Here is a 17,500-nt window from a genome sequence, read left to right on the forward strand (position 1 = left end):
ATTTTGTTCCTGCACATCTCTTTCCATGTGTGTATCTAATTCCTGGCAGCAGCTAGAGGTGAGGGACTGGGTCCTACATAACTTGTCGAAGACCAACAGAATATTGAAAAGTTGGCCTTTTTTTTCTTCTAAAATTAGAGAAAACCCCTGGTTTTCAAACTGCTTCCTCTTTCAAATGAAAACCAGGAGGAAACTGATCACACAGTGACGGTCTGGGATCCACCATCATAGATGGTGTCAAGGTTTCAGGAGGGCTTGCTGTTCCCTTCTATAATAAAGAGGAAAATTGCTTTTAGCCAACCCCTGGCTCCTCACATATTGTGATACATTGACTTTGTTGTTACTCTTATGAGAGTGGTATGCAATTTTAAACTAGATTAATTCAAAATCAACACACAGATACACATACATCTTTTTTTTTTCTTTTCTTTTCTTTTTCTTTTTTTATAGCGTCTTGCTCTTTAACCCAGGTTGGAGTGCAGTGGCACACTCATGGCTCACTGCAGCCTCCACCTCCTGGGCTCAAGCGATCCTTCCACCTCAGCCTCCTTCAGAGGCTGGGACTACAGGCATGCACTACCATGCCCTGGCTAATTTTTGTATTTTTTGTAGAGACAGGGTTTCACCATGTTGCCCAGGCTCACGCATATCTTTACCTTTAGGGCCAGCTGACTGCATTATGTCCTCTTCTGTTAACATAAACCTTTCAAACAATGGATACTTACTTTCGTTATGCAGTATAATTTCCTTCTGCTCTATACTTTCTTTCAATAGCCAGGAGTATCTGTGCCTGATTTTTTTTTTTTTCACTCAATTTTTTGGTCAGGATCTCAGACGTTTGATATGATTTATAGAAGCACAGTCCTTTGAAATAAGACAACGAACTGCAGACTTGGGCATATTTAAATAATTCAAACATTGTCTAATATTGTGTGGTTCCAAGAGGAAAGAAGAACCGTCAACACCAGAAAGTTTCCTGCTGGAATTCTGCCAAAGAATAGTTAGGGAGGTCCATCATTATGGGACTTCACTGTTTGTAAATTTAATAAACGACTTACATCTGCTTATAATATCATGGAAGTCTATGTGAAAAGTACTTCTTATATAAAGCACATGCCTTATTTTAAAAATCAATGTTTTCTTCTTCTTGTATTTGTCAGCTTATACAGGAAAAACACTACACCTGCATTTACACTTAAGAGTCTAGGCCACAGCATTCATGTCCTACTTGTGCTTTGAGTCACAGCATGATATGGCTGAGACCTTAGAAATCATCTAGCCTCTCCCCATCACGGTGCAACCAAGGCCCGGAAGAGGTAAAGGATCCAGGGCAGTGCACCTGGAGTTAGTGCCAGTCAGGGCTCAGAGGGTGCCACACCCTGTCCTTCCTTGCTTTCTCTCTCCCTCCCTCCCTCCTTCCCTTCCTTCTTCGATATTTCCTCCTTCCTTCCTTCTGTCCTTCCTTCTTTCTTTCCTTCCTTCCTTTTTCCCTCCTTCCTTCCTTCCTCCTCTCTCCTTCCCTCCCACCTTGCTTCCCTTCTTTCCTTCTTTCCTCCATTTTTCTTTCTTCCTTCCTTCCTTTCTTGCTCCCTCCCTCCCTCCCTCACTTCTTTCCTTCTTTCCTTCCCTGCTTTCTTCCTCCCTTCCTCCCTCCCTGCCTTCCTTCTTTTCTGCCTTTCTTCTTGTGGACTAGGTTACTTGGACTCGTTAGTTTATGGCACATTAGCAGCGTCACTGACTGTCCACTGTCCCTCTCACATTTTATCCCGGTGGATCACTTCCTTCCTCCCATATAGGCACCATTCTGATGTGTTTAATGTACATGATTTTAATTTTTACACGTTTGAAAAATGTGTCTGTCCCCTCCTCCCTGCCTTGCAGTATGCTTGAAGATCTGCCCATATTGTCCTGCATGTGAGCATGTAGCCCATTGCTTCCGGCTGCTGCAGTTCTCCAAGACTACAGCTTTTCCTGCTGTATCCCCTGGCCTCCTAGCCAATTCATTCAACAGTAGTTCCATCACAGCCAGTCTGGGCTCGCTTGCTCTCTCTCAAGCAAAAGTCACATGTTTTCCCTTATTAAACATATATAAGGCAGAACAAGTCCAAGGAATATAAGTGATTTAGCAGTGGCTTCAATAACCTTTCACCTCTAGATAAATTTCTTGTATGATTTAATATAATACAGACATAAAGTGTTCAAAAGCTATTTTTATTCCATCAAAATGGGTGGAGTGCTTTTAAAATGTTTTGCCAGCACTACAGTTCCCAAGAGAAAAATATCTTCATTGTTCTTTTTTTTTTTTTTTAAAGGGAAAGAAAGTTGGCAGGAGGAGGGGGGATTGAACCATTTTTCTGAAGGGCAATTTGCCAATATGTTTCCAAAGCCTTTGATCTAGTAAGTCAACTTCTAGGAATTTATCATAAGGCAATAATAAAGAGTAGGTGCAAATATTCATCAAAGAATGTTCACTGCAGCAGTATTTATAATTGTGAAAAAAGTAGAATCGGCCGGGCGCAGTGGCTCACGCCTGTAATCCCAGCACTTTGGGAGGCCGAGAAGGGCAGATCACGAGGTCAGGAGATCGAGACCATCCTGGCGAACACGGTGAAACCCCGTCTCTACTAAAAAAATACAAAAAACTAGCCGGGCGAGGTGGCGGGTGCCTGTAGTCCCAGCTACTTGGGAGGCTGAGGCAGGAGAATGGCGTGAACCCGGGAGGCGGAGCTTGCAGTGAGCTGAGATCCGGTCACTGCACTCCAGCCCGGGGGACAGAGCGAGACTCCACCTCAAAAAAAAAAAAAAAACAAAAAAGTAGAATCAATCTCAATATGCCACAATAAAGGATGAGTTGAACTATGACATATTCTACTAATTAACTCATTCAACATATATATTTATTGGGTTTCTACTGTGTACCAGCATGGCGCTAAAGGCTAGAGATATCAAAAGGATCAAAATAAACAGGGTTCCAACCTGGAAAACAGTGGGCCATTAAACCCGCCTCTCTGGGAATACTCATGATACAATCAATGATTAAAGTAGGACACAAAGAAGGGCTTTTTTTTTTTTTTTTTTTTTTTGAGATGGAGTCTTGCTCTGTCACCCAGGCTGGAGTACAGCGGCATAATCTCAGCTCACTGCAAGCTCCGCCTCCCGGCTTCACGCCAATTCTCCTGCCTCGGCCTCCCGAGTAGCTGGCACTACAGGTGCCTGACACCATGCCCGGCTAATTTTTGTATTTTTAGTGGAGATGGGGTCTCACGGTGTTAGCCAGGATGGTCTCGATCTCCTGACCTCAAGTGATCCGCCCGCCTCAGCCTTCCAAAGTGCTGGGATTACAGGTGTGAGCCACCAAGCCCGGCCTTTTGTTTGTTTTTAGAGACAGACTCTTGCTATGTTTCCCAGGCTGGAGTGCAGTGGTTATTCACAGGCACTATCATAGCTCACTGCAGCCTTGAACACCTGGCCTCAAGTGATCTCTTGCCTCAGCCTCCCCAGTAATTAAGACTACAGGCTGTGCCACCACACCCAGCTAACACATTATTGTTATTATTATTTTTGAGACAGGGTCTCACTCTGTCACCCAGGTTGGAGGGTAGTAGCGCGATCTCAGCCCACCTCAATCTCCTTTTCCCAGGTTCAAGCGATTCTTTTGCCTCAACCTCCCTAGTAGCTGGGATTTCAGGCATGCACCACCACACCCAATTAAAATTTGTTTTTATGGATTTTTTTTTTTTAGTAGAGATGGGATTTCACCATGTTGGCCAGGCTTGTCTTGAACTCCTAAACTCAAGTGATCTGCCCTCCCAAAGTGCTGGGATTATAAGCATGAGCCACTGCACCCGGCCCCAACACGTTATTATTACAGTGTAGAATGTTTTTGGTTTTGTTTTATTTTGAGATAGAGTTTTGCTCTTACTGCCCAGGCTGGAGTGCAGTGGCGCAATCTCGGCTCACTGCAACCTCTGCCTCCTGGGTTCAAGTGATTCTCCTGCCTCAACCTCCCAAGTAGCTGGGATTACAGGCATGTGCCACCACGCGCAGCTAACTTTGTATTTTTAGTAGAGACGGGGTTTCACCATGTTGGTCAGGCTGATCTCAAACTCCTGACCTCAGGTGATCCACCCACCTCGGCCTCCCAAAGTGCTGGGATTACAGGCGTGAGCCACTGCGCCTGGCCTGTTTGATGTTTTATTTTAAAATTTATAATCATAGAAAGTTATTCAACAAAGAGCATTTCTTTTTTTTTTTTTTGAGATATATTGCACAGCATGTTAACAACAGATGATAATAGTGTATTATATATTTCAAAATTGTTTTGTTTGTTTTTGAGACAGGGTCTCACTCTGTCACCCAGGCTGGAGTGCAGTGGTGTGATCAAGGCTCACTGCAGCCACGACCTCTTGGGCTCAAGTGATCCTCCCACCTCAGCCTCTTAAGTAGCTGGGCCTATAGGCACGTACCACCATGCCCAGCTAATTTTTTACTTTTAATTCCGGGACTCAAACGATCCTCCCACCTCAGCCTCCCAAGGTGCTGGGATTACAGTCATGAGCCACCATGCCTGGCCCAAAATTGTTAAGAGAGTAAATTTCAAATGTTCTCACCACAAAAAGTGATGAGTGAGGTGATGGATCTGTTAATTAGGTTGATTTAATCATTCCACATTGTATACATATATAGTAAATCACTTTGTAACCTATAAATATATACAATTACAATTTGTCAATTTCCAATTAAATGTTTCAAAAGATTTTTTAAAGTAAAAAAAAAATTGGTTTCTGTAAGTTCAGTACAAAACAACAGATAAATTAAAAAAAAAAAAAATTACTCGAGACAGCAACCCTTCAGCAGAGCAACCAGGTGCACCCTCCAAGACAGTGATGAGGCCCAGAGGCTGCTGTCCTTGGGGCAGGTTAGCGCTGACTTTACCATGCTAAGCCCAGTAATCCTTGGGCCACTGGGCTAATTGCTGAGAGGTCTGAGTTCCAGCTAGGGCGGCGTGTAGTCAAAGACAAGCTTCTATCTGTTCATGACTCCATTTCCCACCTATAGAATTAAGATGCCAGACTTAGGGTCCCCCATGATTCCCTTCAGTCCTGGAGTTCTTCCTTTTCTCTTGATTGTTATTTCGCTTGCTGTCATTTTCCTATTTTTGCCTGTGTTGTGACATGTTTGTGCTTTTTAACTGTCTGAGTGACTGAATTGGGTCACTGCTGCACAAATCCAATTGTCAGTCTGTCAGTTGTGGAAATGACTGGAAATACTGATGGTCCATGCTGAGAACAGTTAAGTCATGCTGTACCAGTATGTCCTTAGGGTTTGCGTCTGCAAAGTGCAGGTTGCTAGTCAGTAGGAAAACTGATTCTACCAACCATGCACCACACACAGTCAGGATATTTATAGTTCTCTCCTGCATCTTCTTCCTAATAAAAATGTGTATTTAGCTAATTTACCTCCAAAACTGGATTTAAAAATTTCTCATTTTGTTTTAGAATTAGCAAGTCAAATGTTATTTCAAAATAAGAGCATCAAAACCCATGGAAACATTATTTTAAAATTTGTTATTTAAAATTATAAAACATATAATTTTATAATAAAATTGCTTTAAAAGACCTTCTCTGATTGCCACTGTACAGATGATTAGACTTTGAACTATTAAAAAACAAACAGGGCCACATGTGGTGGCGCACACCTATAATCCCAGCACTTTGGGAGGCCAAGGCAGGAGGATTTCTTGAGTCCAGAAGTTCTCGAACTTCTGGGAAACAGTGGAACCCAAATCTCTTTAAAGAAAAAAAAAAAAAAAAAAAAGTTATTTTTATGTGCACTAAAATTGGAAAGGCGTTCTCAAGTAAAATTTGATAACTCTTCTCAAATATTTAATCTTCTCACTCTTAATCCCACTTTCCATTTGTCCAATACATCATCATTCCCAAGACTAATCTTTGAAATATTGTCTACAATTAACTTTTCCTCTTGGAAATTGGCTTTTAATGTCTATATGTGTGTGTATGTGGGTGTATAATTTTATCCAGGAAGATCCCACAACAGGTTAGCATTTCTCACCACTGTTAGTTACTATTTGCACTTTTTAAAGACACTAAGTTCCTTATGAAGACAAAGCTGATGTTATTCTATTGCAGAATCTGAAATTAGAATGTCTTTTTTTTTTTTTTTTTGAGATGGAGTGTTGCTCTGTTGCCCTGGCTGGAGTGCAGTGGCTCACTGCAACTTCCGCCTCCCAGGTTCAAGCAATTCTTCTGTCTCAATCTCTTAAATAGTTGGGACTACAGGTGCGCACCACCATGCCTGGTTAATTTTTTTTTTTTTCTTTTTTTTTTTTAGAGACGGGATTTTACCACGTTGGCCAGGCTGGTCTCAAACTCCTGACCTGAGATGATCCGCTCACCTCGGCCTTTCAAAATGCTGGGATTACAAGAGTTAGCCACCGCACCTGGTCTAGAATGTCCTTTTTTATATCAAAAGAAAGAAAATGACTCTGTCCTTCATTCATACTCAAGTGCTTCTCCAGTGATCTCAGTAGCTCTAAATCCAGGGAGGTGCATGCACTGGTAACATCAGCCTGCTCAGATCCTGTTTATGAAAGAAAGTGGAGGAGAGAAAAGACAGCAATAATATGCACCTAAAGTTAAAGAACATATTTATGTTCTTTTAAAAGACAAATAATTATGTCAAATATACTGGTCTCCCCTCTTACCTCAATCTCTCCTCTCTCTACACTAGAAGCAAGTTCAACAACTAGAATCTGGCTACTTTTCTGACCAAATCTGTCTTATTATTAGTCACATATTCAGGTTACTTTTTGTATTTATTGCCTATTGCTATATAATAAGTTTTCTCACCTTTAATGGATTAAAAAGTAATATTTTCTGTGGGTCAGGAGTCCAGGAGCAGATTTTCTAGGTACTCTGGCTCAAGATCTCTGCTGAAGTTGCAGTCAATATGTCAATCAGAGCTGCGGCCTTTTTTTTTTTTTTTTTTTTTTGAGATGGAGTCTCACTCTGTTACCCAGCCTGGAGTCCAGTGGCTCGATCTCGGCTCATGGCAACCTCCGCCTCCTGGGTTCAAGCAATTCTCCTGCCTCAGCCTCCCAAGTAGCTGGGACTACAAGTACATACCACCATGCCCAGCTAATTTTTGTATTTTTAGTAGAGACGGGGTTTCACCATGTTGGCCAGGCTGGTCTCGAACTCCTGACCTCGTGATCTGCCCACCTTGGCCTCCCAAAGTGCTGGGATTACAAGTGTGAGCCACTGTGTCCGGTAGAGGTGCAGCCTTCTGAGGGCTCAACTGTGGCTAAAGGATCTGCCTCCAAGGTGGTTCATTCACATGCCTGGCAAGCAGTGCTTGTTGTTGACAAAAGGCCCCAGTTACTTCCCACAAGGGCCTGACCCTAGGACTGCTTGAGCGTCCTCACAACATGGCAGCTGGTTTTCCCCAGAGGCAGTGACAGGAGAGCAAGGCAGAAGCCATGGAACCTTTTTATAATCTACCCTCTGAAGTCACCCTCCATCATTTCTGCAATTCCCTATTTAGTGTGGGAAGGGTGGGAATAACAGATGTAAAAGAATCAGAAGTCTCCTTTGTTGAGTAAAGTTAGTGCTGAGGTCAGGAAACAAGTGGGAGGGGGCCATTCAGAGAAGGGTGAAGTTTGCATCAGGGAAATGGAGTCGCTTTGGGTTTCCTCTGACTCTTGCTCTTCATTTGTTGGTCTCAGGTCATTTTTGATGTTTTGTTTTTAATCGTTTATCGGCTGCCATAGTATAAAGCTGTTGGAAATATCAAAAGAAAGAAAGAAGAAAATCAAGTCAGAAAAAGTCACCTTTTTTCCCCCATCTTTTTGCCCCTGTGACATAAGGCTGATGGCAAAAGGGAAAGTAAAATTCTTGAGAGCTCCAGAGAAACATGAATTATGTTGTAAAAATATGAAGTGATATATCTGAGTTTGGATAATCTCCAAGGCTTGCCTAGATGTTTTGAGGTCCGAGATCGATTGGTGTGAGGACACTTTTCCCAGAATCTTTTTGGAATTAAAGGGATAGGATGTGGGGATTAACATATTGGAAATATATTTTGAAATTGATCGGAACTATTATGGTGTTATGATATATGTTTGTTTTCATCCACGGTTCTTGGCTCATAACCCCTGTATTAGTCAGGAGAGTTTATTAACTATTAACTCACACGATCACAAGGTCCCACAATAGGCTGTCTACAGACTGAGGAGCAAGGAGAGCCAGTCCAAGTTCCAAAACTGAAGAACTTGGAGTCCAGTGTTCGACAGCAGGAAGAATCCAGCACAGGAGAAAGATGTAGGCTGGGAGGCTAGGCCAGTCTTTCTTCACATTTTTCTGCCTGCTTATAGTCTAGCCATGCTGGCAACTGATTAGATTGTGCCCACCCAGATTAAGGGTGGGTCTGCCTTCCCCAGCCCACTGACTCAAATGTTAATCTCCTTTGGCAACACCCTCACAGACACACCCAGGATCAATACTTTGCATCCTTCAATCCAATCAAGTTGACACTCAGTATTAATCATCACTACCCCCACAGCCCTTGTTGCAGTCTTTTCTTATAATGTTGGGTGTGTGAGGCTGCAGTGGCAGCCTCTGACCGTCTCCTGCCCTCCTTTCGCCTGCTCCAAGGCCGGACTCTAATGTTCGCCCACCTTTCTGATTGTGGGTCCTAAGACCCTCCCGTGAGAGGGTCCTGCCCTGTTCCCTGGGGGAACGAATGCTCACATCACGAAGCTTCCCTAAAAACCCAAGAGGGTTCAGTGAGCTTCTGGATAGCTGAACACGTGGAGGTTCCTGGAGGGTGGCACCCAGGCAGGGGGGTCATGGAAGCTCTGTGCCCCTTCCCCTATTCCTTGCCCTATGCATGTTTTCATCTGTATCCTTTGCAACATCCTTTATAATAAACTGGTAAATGTAAGTGTTTCCCTGAGTTCTGTGAGCCACTTCAGCAAATTAATCCAACCCAAAAGGGAGTTGTGGGAGTCCCAACTTGAAACCAGTTGGTCAGAAGTTCCAGAGGCCCAGACATGTGACTGGTATGTGTTGAGGGGGGCAGTCTTGGGGACTGAGCCTGCAACCTATGGGATCTGATATCATCTCCAGGCAGTGTTGGAAATGAACTAGAGAATACCGAGCTGGTGTCCCCTGCTTGGTGTTGGGGCAAAACCCCCATACATTTGGTCACAGAAGTCTTCTGTGTTGATGATTGTTGTGGCATGGGAGTAGAGGAAAAAAACAGAGAGAGTTTTTACACAATCATATTGGTAATTTTCTCCAACCCTGAGCATCTAGACTTCTAATAAACTATGCTTTTGCTAAGAAAGAACACAGGAGGAAGCAAATCCTTGACCCAGATCTCTGGCGACCTGAGATGGAAACTGACATGGCCCTAACACTGCGCCTGACACCTGGGGCCTCACTCTTTTGTAGGAATACAAGGTTGGTTATACTTTTCTTTTTCTATCTTCAGTAAGAGCAATAATATCAAAAGGTTTCATTACTATTATTATTATTATTATTTTTGAGACAGAGTCTCACTCTGTCACCAGGCTGGAGTGCAGTGGCACGATCTCTACTCACTGCAACCTCTGCCTCCCGGGTTCAAGCAATTCTCCTGCCTTAGCCTCCTGAATAGCTGAAATTACAGGCACATGCCACCACACCTGGTTAGTTTTTTTTTTTTTTTTTTTTTTTTTTGTATTTTTAGTAAAGATGGGGTTTCACCATGTTGGCTAGGCTGGTCTCGAACTCCTGACCTCAGGTGATCCACCCTCTTTGGACTCCAAAAATGCTGGGATTAAAGGCATGAGGTTTCATTATTCTTGAATAGCTTACTCAAAGATTAAAAAATGAGCATATTTAAGGCTCTAGTGGGACTCAGTAGACCACACGAGGGAGAAGGAAGGGAGGAAAGTAAGAGAATGATAGAACCGTTCCAGGCACTGGCTGTGTAGAAGCAGCTAACTGTGGGAGGCAAGAATAGAGGAGAGCTGAAGAAGGAAGCTTTTGTTTCCTCAGCATGGTGAGAACCACTCACCAAGGGTGGATAATCAAAAGGAATAATAATGTCCAAGGCAGTTACAACCACTCTTGGAAGTTTGCATCTCTTCATCCATGTTTGTGGTCATTGTTAGGTTTATCATATACTTTTATTAAAAGTTGCTCAGTAAAGTATCCAGTGTAGTTTATTTTCTTTCTTTAAGAGAATTTAATAAAATTTTAGGAGTATCAAGCTTAAGCCTTCATAGGCAGTTATTCCTGGTTCAGTCTTTTCCTAGAACAGATTCCTTTTTTTTTTTTTTTTTTTCATGAGACAGGGTCTGGCTCTGTGGCCCAGGCTGGGGTGCAGATGTGAGATCCTGGCTCACTGCAACCTCTGCCTCACACCTGTAATCCTAGCACTTTGGGAGGCCAAGGTGGACCAATCACTTGAGCTCAGGAGTTGGAGAACAGATTTCTGACATATAAAAATTATCCTTCATTTGATAGCTATTCCCCTGAGACCTCTGTGGTCCACTCCACATTTTGACTCTATTTATCAACGAATTTTTAAAAATCACTAAGCAGTTATGGTCATTTCCTGATAAAAAGTATTGAACTTTTCAGTCATAGTCCCTTTATGTATGTTTGATACGAATCATCAGAGAAATCTAAAGCAACATACACACAGATCCTGACTTGCCATGGTTCTACTTAAGATTTTTCGACTTTACAGTGATTTGAAGGCAATGTTGAAAAATTTTAAGTTGCATCATCACTTTAGAACCAAGTTGAAATAGTAACATAATAACTGTACTTCGAGTACCCATACAACCATTCTGTTTCTTACTTTCAGTGTAGTATTCAATATATTACAGGAAATATTAATGCTTTCTCATAAAATAAGCTTTTTGTTAGAGGATTTAGCCCAACTGTGGATGAGGCTAAGCTATGAGGTTCTGTGGGCTAGGTATATTAAATGCATTTTTGATTTATGATATGTTCAGCTTTTGATGGGTTTATGGGGACTGCAACCTTATCAAAAGTTGAGGAGCCCATCTCTGCTTGTGTGAAACTCAGGTGAAATGAAACTGCTCTGGGACTTAGCATCAGGAAACCTCAATTTGAATTCCTTCTGCACCACCTTGAACTAAATCACTTCAGCTTTCTGAGCTATCTACCTGTAATATCTGCTTAACAGGGATGCTGTGAAGATTAAATAAAATTACATGTAGGAATGTGCTTGTGTTCCCAAATACAAGGTAGTTAGATTAATTTATGATCATTGAATCAGCATCACTACTTTTTTTAGAGAGTTCCCAATAATTTAAAAAATTCTTAGGATGGCTCAGTGGCTCACATCTGTAATCCCAGTACTTTGGGAGGCCAAGGCAAGAGGATTGCTTGAGCCCAGGAGTTCAAGACCAGCCTGGGCAACATAGGAAGACTTCATCTCCACAAAAAAAAAAAACGTAAACATTTGCTGGGCATGGTGGTGCATGACTTTGACCCCAGCTACTTGGAAAGCTAAGGCAGGAGGATAGCTTGTGCTCTGTTGGAGGAGATTGCAGTGAGCCATGATTACACCACTGCACTCCAGCCTGAGCGACAGAGCAAGATCCTATCTCAAAATAATAATAATAATACAAAATAAATAATACATTACTTAAACAAATGGTTATTTAGAACAGACCACGAACCAGGCCTGTGCTCTGTGGTGGAGAGAAAAACAGTGAATGAGATGGTTATAGTTCTTGCTCTCATGGAACTTACAGTCTAGAAAGGAATACAGACTAGTATGCAGATCATTACAATGAGGGGTGCCAAGAGATATGATGTAACAATAACTTTGTTATTCTCATACTGTATTCACCCCAAATCTGCATCTATGTAGCTTTTATAGTCTGTAAAGCCAGGACACAAAAGTGTTGGGCAATCTCAGAACCCAGTTGTACCACATGACAGATCCATTATCAGGCGTGAAGGCAGGTGACCTGTGTGACTCGACACAGGAATAGTAGAATGGCCACACCTCACCCACCTCAATAGCCATTGCAAGATTTTTTTTTCTTATGAGATTTTATTGTGCAAGTTTTGTGTGCCATCAAGACCACAGGCTAGAGTCTGTCTTTGTTTTATTTTATTTTTTTAAGAAAAATTTAATTTTGGCCTGGTAAAGTGGCTCACGCCTGTAATCCCAACACTTTGGGATGCCGAGGCAGGTGGGTGCCTTGAGTCCAGGAGTCTGAGTCCAGCCTCCTGGTAAAACTTTATCTCCACAAACGAATACAAAAAATCAGCTGGGTGTGGTGGCACATATCTGCGGTCCCAGCCACTTGGGAGGCTGAGGTGGGAGAATGGCTTGAACCTGTGAATTTGAGGCTACAGTGAGCCATGTTCGTGCCACTGCACTCCAGCCTGGGTAACAGGGTGAGACTCTGTCTCAGAAAACAAAAAAATTAGTTTATTGAGGTATAAAATTAACTCATTTTAAGTGTACAATCTAATGATTTTTAGTAAATTTACAGAGTTGTACACCCATTATTGCAATCTAGTTTTTAGCACATTTTCCATCATGCATAAAAGAAACCTTAGGTCTCTTTGCAGGCATTCTTTGTTCGTACTCTCAGCCCCTGACAATCACTAATCTACTTTCTGTCTCTGCAAATTTGCCTATTTTGGACATTCCACATAAATGGAATCAAACAATGTGTAGTCTTTTGTGTCTGGCTTCTTTCACTTCATATCATGGTTTTTTGTTTTTTGTTTTTTTGAGACCGAATCTCGCTCTGTCACCAGGCTGGAGTACAGTGGTGCGATCTCAGCTCACTGCAACCTCCAACTCCCTGTTTCAAGCAATTCTCTTGCCTCAGCCTCCCAAGTAGCTGGGACTACAGGCATGCGCCCCCACACCTGGCTAATTTTTGTATTTTTAATAGAGATGGGGTTTCACTATGTTGGCCAGGATGGTCTCGATCTCCTGACCTTGTGATTCACCAGCCTTGGCCTCTCAAAGTGCTGGGATTACAGGCCTGAGAGCGGCATGTTTTTGAGGGGCACCCATGTTGTGGCACGGATCAGTATCTATGACTAAATAGGATTCCACCATGTGGATAGTCCACATGTGTTATCTGTTCATCGGCTGATAAACATTTGGATTGTTTTCACTTTTTGATGATTATTCTTGATTTCACTTAGCCCTTCCACGAACCGGCCAGATTTCTGACAGCTACCTTTGTTTTTGCCTCAAGTGCAAAAACGCAATGGCATTTTTGCCATCTTCCTGCTTGGTCTCTGTTTTTTTTTTTTCCTTTTGCCATCTTTCTGCTTGATGTCTATCTTTCTCCTGCCTTTCCCTGTTGCTTCTCCCTTTCTCTTGCCTCACTATCTGTTAGTAAGCATAAAGCACGATTCACTGGTAAGAGCCTTGAGTAACAAGCGGGAACACCTGGGTATAAGTCTGGGTTTAAGCCTGCTGTTAACTAGACCCTCTCTGAGCCATAACTATTTCATTTAGGAGAGATCAACTAGAACACAATTTTATTCTTTTAGCAGAATCATTTTCTTAAAATTTTCCTTAGAATCCTGAGACATGCCAGATTAGATTGCCACAAGGTTTGAAGTGGAGGGTGGATCTTGGGGTCCTGTTGACTCTGTCCTTGAAATAGTCTGTGGACCTCAGAGCTTGAGTACTCCGTTTAAAATCCCCTGGATTAGTAGAGTTCTAAGAGTATATAAAAGCGGTTTTAAAACCTCAGATGTCCTAGTCCTTTTCCAACATATCCGTATGAAAGGAATCAGGGGTTGTGGCAAAAGCCTTAGATATCAGAATCAGAGGACCTCCAGGACTTCTTACCTCTGTAATCTTGGACAAATTATTTAACCCGAATCTTAGTTTCCTCAAGTATCAATTGGAAGTGGCAATATGTACAGTGGTGACACATCATATGCCCATTTAACGTGCAGGAATTCAGGGGTACAATTAGCACAAAGAGAATTTAGTTATAGTGCTGGACCTGCTATTTGTCCTCAGCTCCACTCCTCACCCTTCATCTGCTGTGTCTTGGGCAAGGGGGCTGACCCCCATGGGCTGCATCTGACAGATGCCCTTTCTGCTGGCTTCCAGCTGTGATCCACCTACAGAAGACACCAGTGGGCAGGAGTGAGATTCCTTGGTTATGGATAGCCTTAATGTATTGGCTTTCTCAAATGATGGTTGTAGCAGTAATGAAAAGGTTATATTGACAGACTCAGGACCTCCTGGTTAGCCAGGGTAGTACAGGCAATGGTAATAGCTGAGGTCATGCACATGTTTTCTCCTTCCTGGATGCAGTGTTATTCTACCTGGAGATGATGTAATGGACTGTGTCAGTTGGCCTCCAGCCAGGAAATGGTGCCTGCAAAAGAGCACCAGCTGCAGTAACGTGGGAATTTGTGGAATCTACTGGAGGGCAGGAAGAAAGTCTCAAGTATTTCTCCTCGTTCTTCTCTTCTTGGGTGGCTTCTCTAGTAGTGACTGCATTTCCTTTATGGCTCCAGTTCTTGCTGAACAGGCCTACCTTGTTCCAGCTTAACTTCAGTGATCCCAGCCCCTAGTGCTGGTGTAATTTCCTCCAGCCGAGGGCTGGCAGAGGCTTTCAGAAATCAGGAATGGCTGGGTTGCTTCACTGTCTTTTATTCGGCTTCCGTTTTAGTCCATTCTCACGCTGCTAGTAAAGACATACCCGAGACTGGGTAATTTATAAAGGAAAAGGTTTACTGGACTCACAGTTCCACATGGCTGGGGAGCCCTCACTATCATGGTGACAGGTGAAGGGAAAGCAAAGCACATCTTACATGGCGGCAGGCGAAAGAGCTCGTGCAGGGGAACTCAGATCTCGTGAGACGTATTCACTACCAGGAGAACAATAGCGGGGAAACTTCCCCCATGATTCAGTTACCTCCACCTGGCCCTGCCCCTGACACGTGGGGATTACGGCAATTCAAGGTGAGATTTGGATGAAGACATAGCCAAACCATATCAGCTTCTTAACTCTCTTCTGGACATTCCTATCCCCTGTGCAACTATTTCCGGGTAATAAAGCTCCTCTGTTTGAATACCTAGAATGGTTTCTGTTTTTCTGACTGGACCCTAATCAATTCAAATAAACCCTTGACAAAAAAAGAGAGGGAAAGAATAAGAATCTAAACAGGCTGGGCAATTACACTAGCCATTCCTCTCAATGAGCCTGTGCCCTGAAGTGAGGGTGAGATAGGAGACATGGAACCCTCACTTATTATCAGGTCTTAGTGTCCCTCATTGGGTTGTTTTGTTTTGTTTTGTTTTGTTTTTGTTTTTGTTTTTGAGATGGAGTCTCACCCTGTTGCCCAGGTTGGAGTGCAGTGGTGTGATCTCAGCTCACTGCAACTTCCGCCTTCTGGATTCAAGCGATTCTCTTGCTTCAGCCTCCTGAGTAGCTGGGATTTATAGGCATGTGCCACCGTGCCCGCTAATTTTTGTATTTTTTTGGAAGAGAGGGATTTACCATGTTGGCCAGGCTATTCTCAAACTCCTGTCCTCAAGTCATCCACCTGCCTTGGCCTCTCAAAGTGCTGGGATTACAGGTGTGAGCCACTGCGCCCAGCCCCCTCATTGGGTTTTAAGTTGTGGAGGTTTTGGTATATCCTGGCCTCTAAGGCAAACGAACTTATTTACATAGACACAAAATTATGTATCCTCTATTTCATGGTCAGGAGATGTTAAGTGTATGTGATTTCACCTTCCATGGTGACTACAGAACCCAAGCCCTCATGCAAGATGAAGCTCTTCTGAGAATCACAGGGCAATATGAGAATCAGATAAAATAGTATGAGTGAAAGCACATTATAAACTATAAAATTTCAAACAAACATAGGACATTATTATTACTTACATTCCAAACCCCCGTCATCTAGGAACAATGCAATTTAAGTCTTTTTATAGGACTTGAGAAGTTACTTTGAAGGTTTTTTAGAGTTCTCCACTGTTTTCTGTTTTATTATTTTATTTTATTTTGCTTTTTTGGAGACGGGGTATCACTCTGTCACCCAGGCTGGAGTGCAGTGTGGTGTGATCATAGTTCGTTGTCACCTTGAATTCCTAGGCTCAAGTGATCCTCCCACCTCAGCTTCCCAAAGTGCTGGGATTACAGGCGAGCCGCTGAGCCTGGCCTCTCCATTGTTTTCTACAAAAAAAAAAAAAAAAAAAAGGGAAACTAAATCATGATTCCTAGGGAAGATAAGGAGAGTGCATTTAACCTAATGGTCTCATTTCTTAACTAGAAACACATGAAACAAAAAATTATTTGAGCCCAGAAGTTGGAGGCCAGCCTGAGCAACATAGGGAGACCCCTGTCTCTACAGAAAAATTTAAAATCAGCTGGGTGAGGTGGCGCATGCCTGTAGTACCAGCTACTTAGGAGCCTGAAGTGGGAGGATTGCTTGAGGTCAGGAGTTCAAGGCTGCAGTGAGCAGTGATTGTGCCACTGCACTCCAGCCTGGGTAACAGAAAGAGACCCTGTCTCAAAAAAAAAAAAAGTTGCATTCTTTGTTTTCCCCTGTAAAACGCATTAGAATTTACAGAATTATGAAAAGATTATCTTGTTCTTTGTTTTGGAGATGAAAATGGCATGGGAAAAAGTATGACATTTGGCTTTACTTGCTAGGTGCTCAATGTTAAGTTAGTGCTCCTGGCCGGACGCGGTGGCTCACGCCTGTAATCCCAGCACTTTGGAGGGCCGAGGTAGGTGGATCACAAGGTCAAGAGATTAAGACTATCCTGGCCAACATGGTGAAACCCCTGTCTCTACTAAAAATACAAGAAAAAATTAGCCGAGCGTGGTGGCATGTGCCTGTAATCCCAGCTACTCGGGAGGCTGAGGCGGGAGAATCGCTTGAACCCAGGAGGTGGAGACTGCAGTGAGCCGAGATCATGCTATTGCACTCCAGCCTGGAGACAGAGCAAGACTCCGTCTCAAAAAGAAAGTTAATGTTTCTTAGCATTTCCCTATATGTTTCTTCTAAAATCAATGCTAAACTTAGAAAAGAAAAAGAAGCTTACAATTTCATTATTCTCTTCTCTGAGTCAGAAAGATGATTTTTGATGATGACTTTCACATTGCTGCAGTAAACCACAAATTATACCGATGTGAACTAGGTCCTCACACATTTTTCCTCCCCAAATATGATCTTGTGGTCATTTATTTTGAATCGATGTCTTTTTTTAAGCCTTTGTTCAAATCTTCCTTCAAATTGCTTTACGACCCCTATCTTTTAGGACCAAGCACTGAACATTCTTTTTTATTCTAAGAGGTAATGAAGCTAAGGAAGCGAACGAGACATGAATGCAAGCTGACCTGTTCAGTTACTAATTTGCATTTTACAAAATAATAACAACAATGACGGTGATGACAAGTGCCCTAAGATTGTTATCTTGGGTTTCTTAGAGTTGAGAAACCGTT

Source organism: Rhinopithecus roxellana, chromosome 5, assembly GCF_007565055.1.
Source record: "Rhinopithecus roxellana isolate Shanxi Qingling chromosome 5, ASM756505v1, whole genome shotgun sequence".
Taxonomy (NCBI): domain Eukaryota; kingdom Metazoa; phylum Chordata; class Mammalia; order Primates; family Cercopithecidae; genus Rhinopithecus; species Rhinopithecus roxellana.